This window comes from Schistocerca cancellata, chromosome 2, assembly GCF_023864275.1.
Source record: "Schistocerca cancellata isolate TAMUIC-IGC-003103 chromosome 2, iqSchCanc2.1, whole genome shotgun sequence".
Taxonomy (NCBI): Eukaryota; Metazoa; Arthropoda; class Insecta; order Orthoptera; family Acrididae; genus Schistocerca; species Schistocerca cancellata.
The window spans coordinates 1136148832-1136161884 of record NC_064627.1 but is presented as its reverse complement, the minus strand read 5'-3'; positions in this window follow the sequence as shown (position 1 = coordinate 1136161884).

Here is a 13053-nt window from a genome sequence, read left to right as displayed (position 1 = left end):
TACTGTTGAATAAGTACATTTGCAGTCTACTTTCATTTCACGTCCTGTCAATTTGAGTGACCACATTTGTCCACGGACAGCATCTATCTGATATTGTCTATTAGACTTTTAAACTGAAAATCTGCTTTCATTTACTTATTATTAGCAAATTCGTACTGTGTTTGTCCCAGTGTTGCCGTTGTCATAGTGTACGTCATACTATAATCTTTTTAATAATAATTTCCTCACCTGCGATACGTAAAATAGTTTTCATGGTGTAGAAAATGTTATGACTGAAGTCTGAAATGCCTGTGACTGTACAAAGAATTTTTTCCGTTTCGTCGTCATGTCATGTCCAATTGTGTCATTAATGATGTTGACAGTCAGTTTACACCTTGAATTAAGAAACATTTACAACGAAAATAAGTATGTCACACCCCACTGCTGCAGCGCATTTTTTGACGCCAAGGATAGTCAAAACATTATGATAAAACAAGGCACCGAAACGTAATAAAAAAAACTGTTCTATGCTACATTGGCGACATGGTCATAGGCGAAAATCAGGTGTATTGTTAACGTGTCAGATCACAACGGTATGAATAACAGTTCCTAAAATCAACTGCGTTTATTATCTCCAATTCACGATAATTTACCTAATTTTGACATCTGGTTAGTCTACTTCGTTGAAAGTAGTTAAGCGACATTCAGAAACTTATTACCCCGTAAACTGATAGTGCCATCAGAGGTATTATATATTCCACAAGGATTAGCTAAATGATGTCACAAAAACGAAGGACTGCATTTTGCTTCCCCAGGGAAGCGTCCTGGGACCTCTGCTGTTCCTGATCTATATAACTGATCTGGGTGACAATCTGAGCAGTTCTCTTAGGTTGTTCCCAGATGATGCTGTAATTTACCGTCTAGTAAGGTCATCTGAAGACCAGCATCAGTTGCAAAGCGATTTAGAAAAGATTGCTGTATGGTGTGGCAGGTGGCAGTTGACGCTAAATAACGAAAAGTGTGAGGTGATCCACATGAGTTCCAAAAGAAATCCGTTGGAATTCGATTACTCGAGAAATAGTACAATTCTCAAGGCTGTCAATTCAACTAAGTACCTGGGTGTAAAAATTACGAACAACTTAAGTTGGAAAGACCACATAGATAATATTGTGGGGAAGGCGAGCCAAAGGTAGCGTTTCATTGGCAGGACACTTAGAAGATGCAACAAGTCCACTAAAGAGACAGCTCACACTACACTCGTTTGTCCTCTGTTAGAATATTGCTGCGCGGTATGGGATCCTTACCAGGTGGGATTGACGGAGGACATCGAAAGGGTGCAAAAAAGGGCATCTCGTTTTGTATTATCACGTAATAGGGGAGAGAATGTGGCAGATATGATACGCGAGTTGGGATGAAAGTCATTAAAGCAAAGACGTTTTTCGTCGCGGCGAGATCTATTTACGAAATTTCAGACACCAACTTTCTCTTCCTAATGCGAAAATATTTTGTTGAGCCCGACCTACATAGGTAGGAATGATCATCAAAATAAAATAAGAGAAATCAGAGCTCGAACAGAAAGGTTTACGTGTTCGATTTTCCCACGCGCTGTTCGGGGGTGGAATGGTAGGGAGATAGTATCATTGTGGTTCGATGAACCTTCTGCCAAGCACTTAAATGTGAATTTCAGAGTAATCATGTAGATGTAGATGCAGTTAGACACACATTTATTCCTAATCTCAGCTTATCATTCAACTGCATTCACACACCACCAGGATGGAAAGTTTAAATATTATGACTGTGGAAACATTGAGGAGTTCTGTGTCTAAGAGATACCAACCTGAACCATCTATCAAAGTGTTATCCACAGTACCAGTTGGTTTTCGCACGGTGTACTAACACAGGAGGGGTTAACCACTTCGTAATTTCGGCTTTTATGACTGCCCACACAGAGGGTGCTGCACTAGCGCCAGCAGCGAGGCAATCCAGTAACGCCTTGAGATTCACGCAGCCGCAATGCGGGAGTTAGAATGTGTGGGGTAATTAAAGCGCCCTGGGTGTCCCGGCTGCTAAATTAGGCGCGAGAGCGCGTACTGCGCGGCCGTGCTGCCCGTCCAGGGACGGAATTATGCGTTTCGGCTTCTGCGGACTCGTGCTGTCCGACAACCAATTTACGACCCCTGGGAAGTTCCGGCACCATTATATATCCCGTCATAACGAGCGGAAGGGAGGGGTGCAGCCCACGCGCGGCTGCGGGAACGTTCACATGTGTTACGACACGCATTTCGCATTCGAGACCTACTAAATCCATTCCGTCTCGTTAGAGCTCGGACGAGAATTCGTCTGGACGTGTGGCTTACGCAGAAAACCAAACTGATGAAATACTTTCCTCTCTCCCTAAGGTGTCGATACCTAACTGTACAACAGAATCAAAAATGGTTCAAATGGCTTTGAGCACCATGGGACTTAACATCTGAGGTCATCAGTCCCCTAGAACTGAGAACTACTTAAACGTAACTAACCTAAAGATATCACACACATCCACGTAGCAGTCGCGCGGTTCCGGGCTGAAGCGCCTAGAACCGCTCGGCCACCGCGGCCAGCTGCAACAGAATCGTTCACACACTCTGCACGCCTAATCTGTCTCTTACTACACCCCCTCTGGCGAAAGGTAACACACCATAGGCCCTGCAAGTCTGGAAACTGAGCTATTCTATCTTGCAGTTTCCATTCGCCAGAATCGGTGTACTCAAAGTCTGTAAGTAGGCTGTTAATATTTTCTTATTGGCAACGTTACGTAGCGCTCTGTATGAAAATCACTGGCTGTGCTGTGTGCAGCCTGTGGCTAGTTTGCATTGTTGTCTACCATTGTAGTGTTGGGCAGCGGCAGCTGGATGTGAACAGCGCGTAGCGTTGCGCAGTTGGAGGTGAGACGCCAGCAGTGGTGGATGTGGGGAGAGAGATGGCGGAGTTTTGTAATTTGTCATGAACTGCTATATATATTATGACTATTAACGTAAATACATTGTTTGTTCTCTATTAATATCTTTCATTTGCTAACTATCCCTATCAGTAGTTAATGCCTTCCGTAGTTTGAATCTTTTATTTAGCTGGCAGTAGTGGTGCTCGCTGTATTGCAGTAGTTCGAGTAATGAAGATTTTTGTGAGGTAAGTGATTTCTGAAAGGTATAGTTTAATGTTACTCAGGGCCATTCTTTTGCAGGGATCTTTGATAGTCAGATTGCGTTGCGCTAAAAACATTGTGTGTCAGTTTAAGCACAGTCTTGTGTAATTGTTCAAAGGGGACGTTTCATATGTCGACCCTTAGCCTAGGATACCTCACTGGAATCTTCTGATTTTTTTCTTGTAGTTTGTGTATTTAGTGTAGCTTTTGTTTATTGCTAGCGCGTAATTATAGAGAGAATTTCCTTGGTAGTTGTGGTTTTAAATTGTTGCACAGTAAAACAGTTGTGGCATGCATGTAGATTTGCACCAAGTATTTCGCAGCTGCAGTTAACTAGATATTATTTTCAGTGCTATGTTAATGTGTTCTCTTATTGTTGCTCTTCAAATTGTGTTTTTCTGTGTTATCGTGTGAAATATTGACACAATAATAGCGTGTGAAAAAAGTAACACTAGGCTCCAAAGTAAACTGAGAAATAATAGTGACGACGAGCGTAGCTTATCAGCACCACTGTGTAGTGAATTAACAGACGTTCCAAATAGTAATTTGGTAATTGTGCATAGGGAAATGGAGCGGGCGGCAAATAATGGTGTAGACAGTGAAACAGGTTGTGAACAGCGAAGCATTATCGATCGATCGGTCGGCAACAGCTCGCCTCAGGAATCCGAAATGACAGGACACAGTTTTACAAATACTGTAGATTCAGGTTTTGCGTCCTCACCGTTTTCTCAAATAAGTCAAGACACATTTTCAGCTTGTCAAAATGTGAATGTTGCCGGTGCAAATGCACTGCCGAAAAGCGTAGAGGAACAGATTCCAGACACTAATGCATTGTTATTACAACTAATGCAACAAATGGAACAAAATCAGAGACAAATACAGCAACAGTTAGACACAATGGAACAAAATCTTCAAAAGTTAGAGACAATGGAACAACACCAGAGACAAACACAGCAACAGTTAGACGCAATGGAACAAAAATCTTCATTACTCGAACTACTGCAATACAGCGAGCGCCACTACTGCCAGCTAAATAAAAGATTCAAACTACGGAAGGCACTAACTACTGATAGGGATAGTTAGCAAATGAAAGATATTAATAGAGAACAAACAATGTATTTATCTTAATAGTCATAATATATATAGCAGTTCATGACAAATTACAAAACTCCGCCATCTCTCTCCCCACATCCACCACTGCTGGCGGCTCACCTCCAACTGCGCAACGCTACGCGCTGCTCACATCCAGCTGCCGCTCCCCAACACTACAATGGCAGACAACAATGCAAACTAGCCACAGGCTGCACACAGCACAGCCAGTGATTTTCATACAGAGCGCTACGTAACGTTGCCAATAAGAAAATATAAACAGCCTACTTACAAGGCAAATGTGATGCACTTTCCGCGACCGTCCAGCCGATAATCGAGTGAGTAGTGGGTTCTAACTCTACAGGTTGCTTGCCTTACGCAGGTAGTATTTCCAACAGAACTGGTCATATTCTGGAGTAACATGGCGTGACGCGTGTTTTTCCAAGCCGCCTAAGATTAAGTCTCGTAAGGTCATGCAGTTACCGTATGTCATACATCGGTCAGAACATCACGCGCATAAAACAACGGTGCTTTCAACAGCCGAGTAAGTCTGCTATGGCAAAACACTGTCACGGTACCGGTTACCTGTGGAATATAACAGTACAAAGATTCTGGCGTACACTTCCGGTTACCGGGATACGGTTACTAATGAAGCTGTTCAGGTAAACCAGGGGCACGGAGTGGCCATGTGGTTTAAGACGCCATTGCACGGATTGCGCGGCCCTTCCCGCCCGAGGTTCGAATCCTCCCACGGCGTGTGTGTGTGTGTGTGTTGTTCTTAGCATAAGTTAGTTTAAGTAGTGAGTAAATCTAGGCACCGATGATCTCAGCAATTTGGTCCCTTAGGAATTCGCACACATTTGAACATTTTTCTTTAGGTAAACCATGTAACGTCCCCTTATGAAAATTATACACGACTGTGCTTAAAATGACACACAATATTTTTTTAGTGCAACGCAATCTGACTTTCAAAAATCCCTACAAAAGAATGGCCCTGACTAACATTAACCTGTACCTTTCACAAATCACTTACCTCACCAAAAATCTTCGTTACTCGAACTACTGCAATACGGCGAGCGCCACTACTGCCAGCTAAATAAAAGATTTAAACTACTGAAGACACTAACTGATAGGGATAGTTAGCAAATGAAAGATTTTAATGGAGAAAAAACAATGTATTTACCTTAATATCATCACAAGTCATAATATATGTAATTTCAAAACTCCGCCATCTCTCTCCTCACATCCACCACTGCTGGCGGCTCACCTCCAACTGCGCAACGCTACGCGCTGTTCACATCCAGCTGCCGCTGCCCAACACTACAATGGCAGACAAAAATGCAAACTAGCCACAGACTGCACACAGTACAGCCAGTGATTTTCATACAGAGCGCTACGTAACGTTGCCAATAAGAAATCATAAACAGCCTACTTACATAAAGAAAACATAAACAGCCTACTTACAACCATCAAGTGACATTATTGTCGAAGACAGAAGTTTTTTGCTTAAACTGTGCCTAGGGCCTTGCCGCTAGCTTGTTCAAATAATAATTAATGTCCCACTATCGGTTGTGTTGTCGCCCTAGTTCTTACGAGGCGTGACTGGTGATTGGTGTAAAGAATGCCAGCTAACTCTAGATTCAAAAAGAATACCACAACTTTAAAAATGTGTATTGAATGAAAGAAACATAATATAACCTTCTGTTATACATCATTACAAAGAGTATTTAAAAAGGTTTTTTTCACTCAAAAACAAGTTCATAGATGTTCAATATGGCCCCCTCCAGACACTCGAGCAATATCAACCCTATACTCCAACTCGTTCCACACTCTCTGTAGCATATCAGGCGTAACAGTTTGGATAGCTGCTGTTATTTCTCGTTTCAAATCATCAATGGTGGCTGGGAGAGGTGGCCGAAACACCATATCCTTAACATACCCCCATAAGAAAAAATCGCAGGGGGTAAGATCAGGGCTTCTTGGAGGACAGTGATGAAGTGCTCTGTCATGGGCTGCCTGGCGGCCGAACCATCGCCTCGGGTAGTTGACGTTCAGGTAGTTACGGACAGATAAGTGCCAATGTGGTGGCGCTCCATCCTGCTGAAATATGAATTGTTCTGCTTCTTGTTCGAGCTGAGGGAACAGCCAATTCTCTAACATCTGGATGCGTACTACATTTTTATCACTCGTTCTCGGCCGTCCAGAACTTTTCCCTTTGCACAAACACCCATTCTCTGTAAACTGTTTATACCAACGTTTAATACACCACCTATCAGGAGGTTTAACACCATACTTCGTTCGAAATGCACGCTGAACAACTGTCGTCGATTCACTTCTGTCGTACTCAATAACACAAAAAGCTTTCTGTTGAGCGGTCTCCATCTTAGCATCAACTGACGCTGACGCCTAGTCAACAGCGCCTCAAGCGAACAAATGTACAACTAAATGAAACTTTATAGCTCCCTTAATTCGCCGACAGATAGTGCTTAGCTCTGCCTTTTGTCGTTGCAGAGTTTTAAATTCCTAAAGTTGTGGTATTCTTTTTGAATCACCCTGTAGATAAATGTAAATAAATGCGGATGAATAGGAAAAAGAATCCTGTAATGTTTGAATACTCCGTTAGTAGTGCAGCGCTTGACACAGTCACGTTGGGCGTAACATTGCAGAGCGATATGATGTGGGACAAGCATGTAATGGCAGTTGTTGGGAAAGCGGATAGTCGTCTTCAGTTCATTGGTAGAATTTTGGGAAGATGTGGTTCATCTGTAAAGGAGACCGCTTATAAAACACTAATACGACCTATTCTTGAGTACTGCTCGAGCGTTTGGGATCCCTATCAGGTCGGATTGAGGGAGGACATAGAAGCAATTCAGAGGCGGGCTGCTAGAGATGTTACTGGTAGGTTTGATCATAACGCGAGTGTTTCGGAAATGCTTCAGGTACTCGGGTGGGAGTCTCTAGAGGAAAGGAGGCGTTCTTTTCGTAAATCGCTACTGAGGAAATTTAGAGAACTAGCATATGAGGCTGACTGCAGTACAATTTTACTGCCGCCAACTTACATTTCGCGGAAAGACCACAAAGATAAGATAAGAGAGATTACAGCTCGTACAGAGGCATATAGGCAGTCATTTTTCCCTCGTTCTGTTTGGGAGTGGAACGGGGAGGGAAGATGCTAGTTGTGGTACGAGGTACCCTCCGCCACGCACCGTATTGTGGATTGCGGAGTATGTATGTAGATGTAGATGTAGATGAGGTGTGTTATCTTTCTAGCATCTTTTTGTTTCTTGCTGACGTAGTCTCACTTACCGATCTTTCATTTGTCCCTTGAGATATCAACGGCTGACAACGACATTACTAGACGGCGTTGATCTAAGTTCTCTGAACATTCGCTACGTCGGGAGAAGGGCAAGTGTTGCATGGGGGCTTAATTTAAATAAAATGCAAATAATTTTTTAGTTTTTGGTAGCTGTAAGTCCGATTACGCTGTGTCTCGTAAATGGCTGGCCCTGACTAGTTTTAGTACGCAATCTGACTGCTTAGAATGACAACAAAGAATGAAATGAAAATTTTCTGTTAACACAATTAATTAATTAAGTCCCCAGCAACTATAAAATCTACGAAGCCAACAAAGCACAAGTGTAGCTGTTCTGTGTGTGGTAGTATGACTCAACGCACATCTGGCACGGTTCTTCTTCAACAAGACAAGAATTTTTAAATACCAATTATACTGACGTGATAAAAGAAAATTAGAAATACTATAATTGCGTAAGGAAAGCAGAATTACACTCTAATACCAGAACACAGGCCAGATGCTTTGTTGACTGAACCTGTAATGATGCATTATTTGAGATACAGAAATATTAAAAAGAAAAAACAGGGAATTTGTTACCTTCATATATATTGACGAAAAGCACTCAGATCATTACAATATCTCCATTGGAACAACATCTGCTATCTCTCCCATCAAACCACTGCATAAAACATGGAACAACACTCTCCACTACCACATCTCACTCCGACTTCACGACAAGCAGTGTCCACCACAACTTCTCGGCAAGAACTGCCTGCCGCTAGTTCTCAATAATCACTGCCAGTGGAGGTGGCGGAACAATACTCTCTGGCGCGATCTCTGGCGCTGTGGCTCAGTGTAGCCACCTTTCATATGCCCCTCCTCCACGGGCTAGAATTTGATGGTATTTTTGCCAGCATTGGTGGTGAAAATACCACCAAATTCGTCAAAAAAAATACAGACAAAAATAAAAGATAATATTAATACGTAAATATCATATAACTAGATAAAATTTTGGCTTTGCACTGACCTTACAATAGCCTAATATATAAAATACAGTAAGGAACACAAATTCTTTCATACATATGACTTTACATAATAGTTTACACAAATATCATGTGGTTAAACAATTCAATCGATAGTGTCAGCAATGACGAATATGTGCAGGTAAGAGTCTCATAACCTTTCACAAACAATAATACACAAAAAATCAGTTTATACAAATATTCACCTAATATGCTTTCACAACAAGTAGTTGACAGTTCCATCAGTAGAACCCAGCAATGTTGAATAGGTGCTACAGCAACAAGTGACATCATCTCAGTAGAAGCAGTCCATCAGTGGCACCCAGCATTGTGGAGTAGGTGCAGACACCATCAGGTGACATCATTTCAGTAGAAGCAGTCCATCAGTGGCACCCAGCAATGTTGAGTAGGTGCAGACACCATCAGGTGACATCATTTCAGTAGAAGCAGTCCATCAATGGCACCCAGCAATGTTGAGTAGGTGCAGACAGCAGTCCATAATATTCACTATCACTAATCACACTGTTCATCAGAGTTTATAAGCAGAAAGTAAATATGTCCTATTGGCACCAATCATGTAGAAAAAGTACAAGTAACAGTCCATAATATTCACTATCACTGATCACACTGTTCATCAGCAGAAATTAAACATGTCCTAGTGGCACCAATCATGTAGAAAAAGTACAAGTAACAGTCCATAATATTTACTATCACTGATCACACAGTTCATCAGCAGAAATTAAACATTTCTAAGTGTCACACATCATGTTGAAAAGTGCAGGTAACAGTTCATAATATTCACCATCACTACTCAGACAGTTCAAGCATGAACAATAGTTTGAATACACATACAAATGCTTTTACAATGCTCTTACACTAAACATACAAATTCTAATAAACACACAAATGATGTCAGATAATTGTCATATTAACTATCACAAACATCAGTAAACCTATAATATTTATGGGTGTCAGTGCAAGCCACTACAAACAAATAAAATAATATTTAGGAGATAGGTGGGTAGGATCAGGAAAGGAAAACACACAAAACACACTCACTCATCTTTCATCCACATTAAGTACTACTGTGTAATTGAATAGTGTTAACTGTGTAAATGCAATTCTGTCAAAATTTGATGTTCATCATGTGTATCAAGTAGTAGTGGCAGCAATGTATAACAGTCAATAATAGTTGAGTCAACGTCATAGTCATCATGTCAAGACCAATGTTTGCCAAACCAGATCAAAATGTACGGTTGGTGAACAACTGTCAGTGAGCCAAGATATGCAAATACTTCCTCTCTCCCAAAAAAAGTACATACTGCTTATTGATTTAACAAAGTGTGTGTAGACAATCTTCCTTCCACTTTAGTGTTCTAGTCTGCTATCTTCATCGTCCTTGTTCCATATAGACCAACAAAAAAAAAATATGCTCCTCACTTACTTTACCTCTTATCCACCAAAACTCCAATAATCATCAGCATCACATAATCTCAATACTTCAATAATACCTCTTACGTCGATACATGTAAACCTTATCATTAATAGCATTTACCTTACCTCTTGTCCACAAAAACTCCAATAATCATCAACTTCATATAATCTCAATACCTCAATAATACCTCTTCAATACGTCGATACATATAAACCTTATTGCCAATATCATTTCACTTCCATAACAACTCTTTCCTCTAGTCAGTCTCCTCGAACAAGTACAGATAAAATCCTAATGCAAACCTCATCATACTATACAATCCGAAGACACACTGTCAACACACAACCTCTGTGTAATCCATCTGATCCAAATCTTCTACTCATTATGAATTATAAACAAAAGAAATACATACATGACCTCTAACAGACTTAGTTCGAATAACTCTCAGTAATTAAGTACGATTACGGAGTGTGAATGATCATAATATTTCACAGTGTGTACACCACTTCAAGAATTATGGCAAACAGCAGCAAACATGTGGAGTATTTTTTTTTTCTTCTAATACGCCGGGAAAATTTCAGAAGTCACATGTGGAGTATTTCTTGTGTCAAGTGTCACTTCCTATTTCAGTTGCTCACGAAAAATGCAGTGTAATAACTGTCAATGGTCTAAACCTAGTTTTGGTATGTCATGTCGTTAGCTTCCTTCCTATTAGCATAAATTTATACAGCTTCCATAAAACCTCAGCTCATGTGACTTCTATGAAGTTTCTTGTACTAATGTCGTTCGTCGAATTATAGCAGTTCATTTTCTTATCTTAAAATTATAAGGCACTGAGCGTAAGCAAAACAAGCAATAGCGAGTAAATATACCAGTAGTGAACAGAATGTCAACAAGTGGATGCAGCACAATTCTTACAACGAGGCACTGCCAAGCGAACAATCTGTAACTAATACCATAGTGTAACCTAAACTCTATGTTCGTACACTGTACATCAGCATTGATATATACCAAATTAAAGAGTAGTTATGACAACAAACAGAAATGTATAAATATGCAGTCCATACGCATAGCAACAAACAGGTCATTAGCATCATAACAGCGTAAGCAAATAAATGTTCATATGTAATCTTAATACGTAAACATGAAGGCGCAAGCAGATAAATCACAAAGTATAACTTACATACCTAACGACATCAGCACAAGTAATCAGGTGACAATTATAATTTAAATAAATAAGCACAGCAGGCACATAATTAAAAAATATGACATCAGTGAAAAAGCATTGTAGCCAAGCGATGCATAATATATACAAGTTACAACCCAGTTCATTAATAATCATTGTCAAAATCAGTTGACGTACGCAAGCACGTCGCTTCACAAGTAAATTCATAGAACATGAAATTAGCACAAAGTATGGATCACGTAATCGCGAGCAGCAATTAATAGTTACCCTTTTTAGTTTATTACTTTTTTCTTCGAAATGACATTTTTCCTGAAATTTTCTCGATAGCAAGCCGTCTTAACGTCGGAGACACACAGAATTTACCTGAAGTTCTTAAATATTTTATAGAACCGTATCCTGAAAAATACTGAGTGTTAATAACATAATTCATCAAGTCACCATAGCTTTATACTGAATTTAATCGGAGAAATTAAACTGTGTATTTGTTTACGGCTGTCAGTGCATTCGCACTGAGCGCTCGATCAGCTGTAGGCGCGTGACGTAGGAAGCAATTGTTTGCGGTCAACAACTGCACTGTGCGGCGCGCAGACTTGACTGTTGCTTTGAGTATATGCCGCCGCCAAAACACAGCGCGGTATCCTTGTACTCTCCGCATGTTTACATGTAGCTGTTAGTTTCTCACAAGTATGTCATTCTACAAAAATTTTTACGTTAGATATATGATGTATTCCCTTAGAGCGTCGTGATTTCAGAGTTTCTACTTCGACAGTGTTATCATGAATAATTTTACGAATTCTATATGGACCGTTATAAAGCAGAAAAAATTTGCGACACAAGCCCTTTCCTTTGTGAGACAAACGATGAGACTTAATTAACACCTTCTGACCAACTGACAAGATTTTTAAACGACCAGGACGCTTAGCTGATTTCTCTCTTCTAGCAGCCGCAGATGTAATATTTCGTAGAGCCATGTTGACAACTTCAGAATGCCGCAGTTTCCGTGAAGGCGGAAAAGGAACGATTTCAGATATGCAATTTGTCGGTGCTTTGTTTTTTAATATCAGTATAGGTGGTAAAGAAGTTAAGTCATTAGGAAGTTCATTCAGAATGTTTTGAAAAATATGAAGATACTGATCCCACGTTCTGTGATTCTGATGACAATAAAGACGACACAATTTATTGATTTCCTTCATCCATCTCTCTGAAGCGTTAGATTGGGGATGAAAAAGTGAAATGAAAATTGGTTTAATTTTACGACGCTGAAGAGTACGAAGCCAAATTTTAGAACAAAACTGTGATCCATTATCTGATATAACCTTATCAACATGACCCACTTCTTTAAGAAAATGTTTGATGAAAGCATTAGATACTGAACGAGCTATTGCTTTGCGTAACGGTGTAAAACACACATATTTTGATGTCAACTCCACTGCTACGAAAATGTACGCAAAACCATTAGTAGAACGAACCACTGGACCGAACAAATCAACTGCAGCCATGTCCTTTAATTTCGCTGGAATGATAGGAAACAACGGTGCTCTGTGAGAAATTGTTGGCGGCTTAGCCTTTTGACATAATTTGCATAAACGAAGTGTGGCCAAATCGTCCAATTTAACAAAACGTCTAAGAAAATTACAGACACCAAGGAAACTACGAACATCATGTTTTGTGGTAGGAACAGCATAATTACGCATAGCGTCTAATTTCTCTGGATCAGGAAGAATACCTTCTGTAGAAATAATGTGACCGAGAAATTTCACCTGAGAACGTCCAAATTCAGATTTTTCCAAGTTCACGCGAATGCCAACTCTTGCAAAAATACGAAATAATGAATCCAAATTTTTGTTGTGCTCACTCCAAGAACGTTTA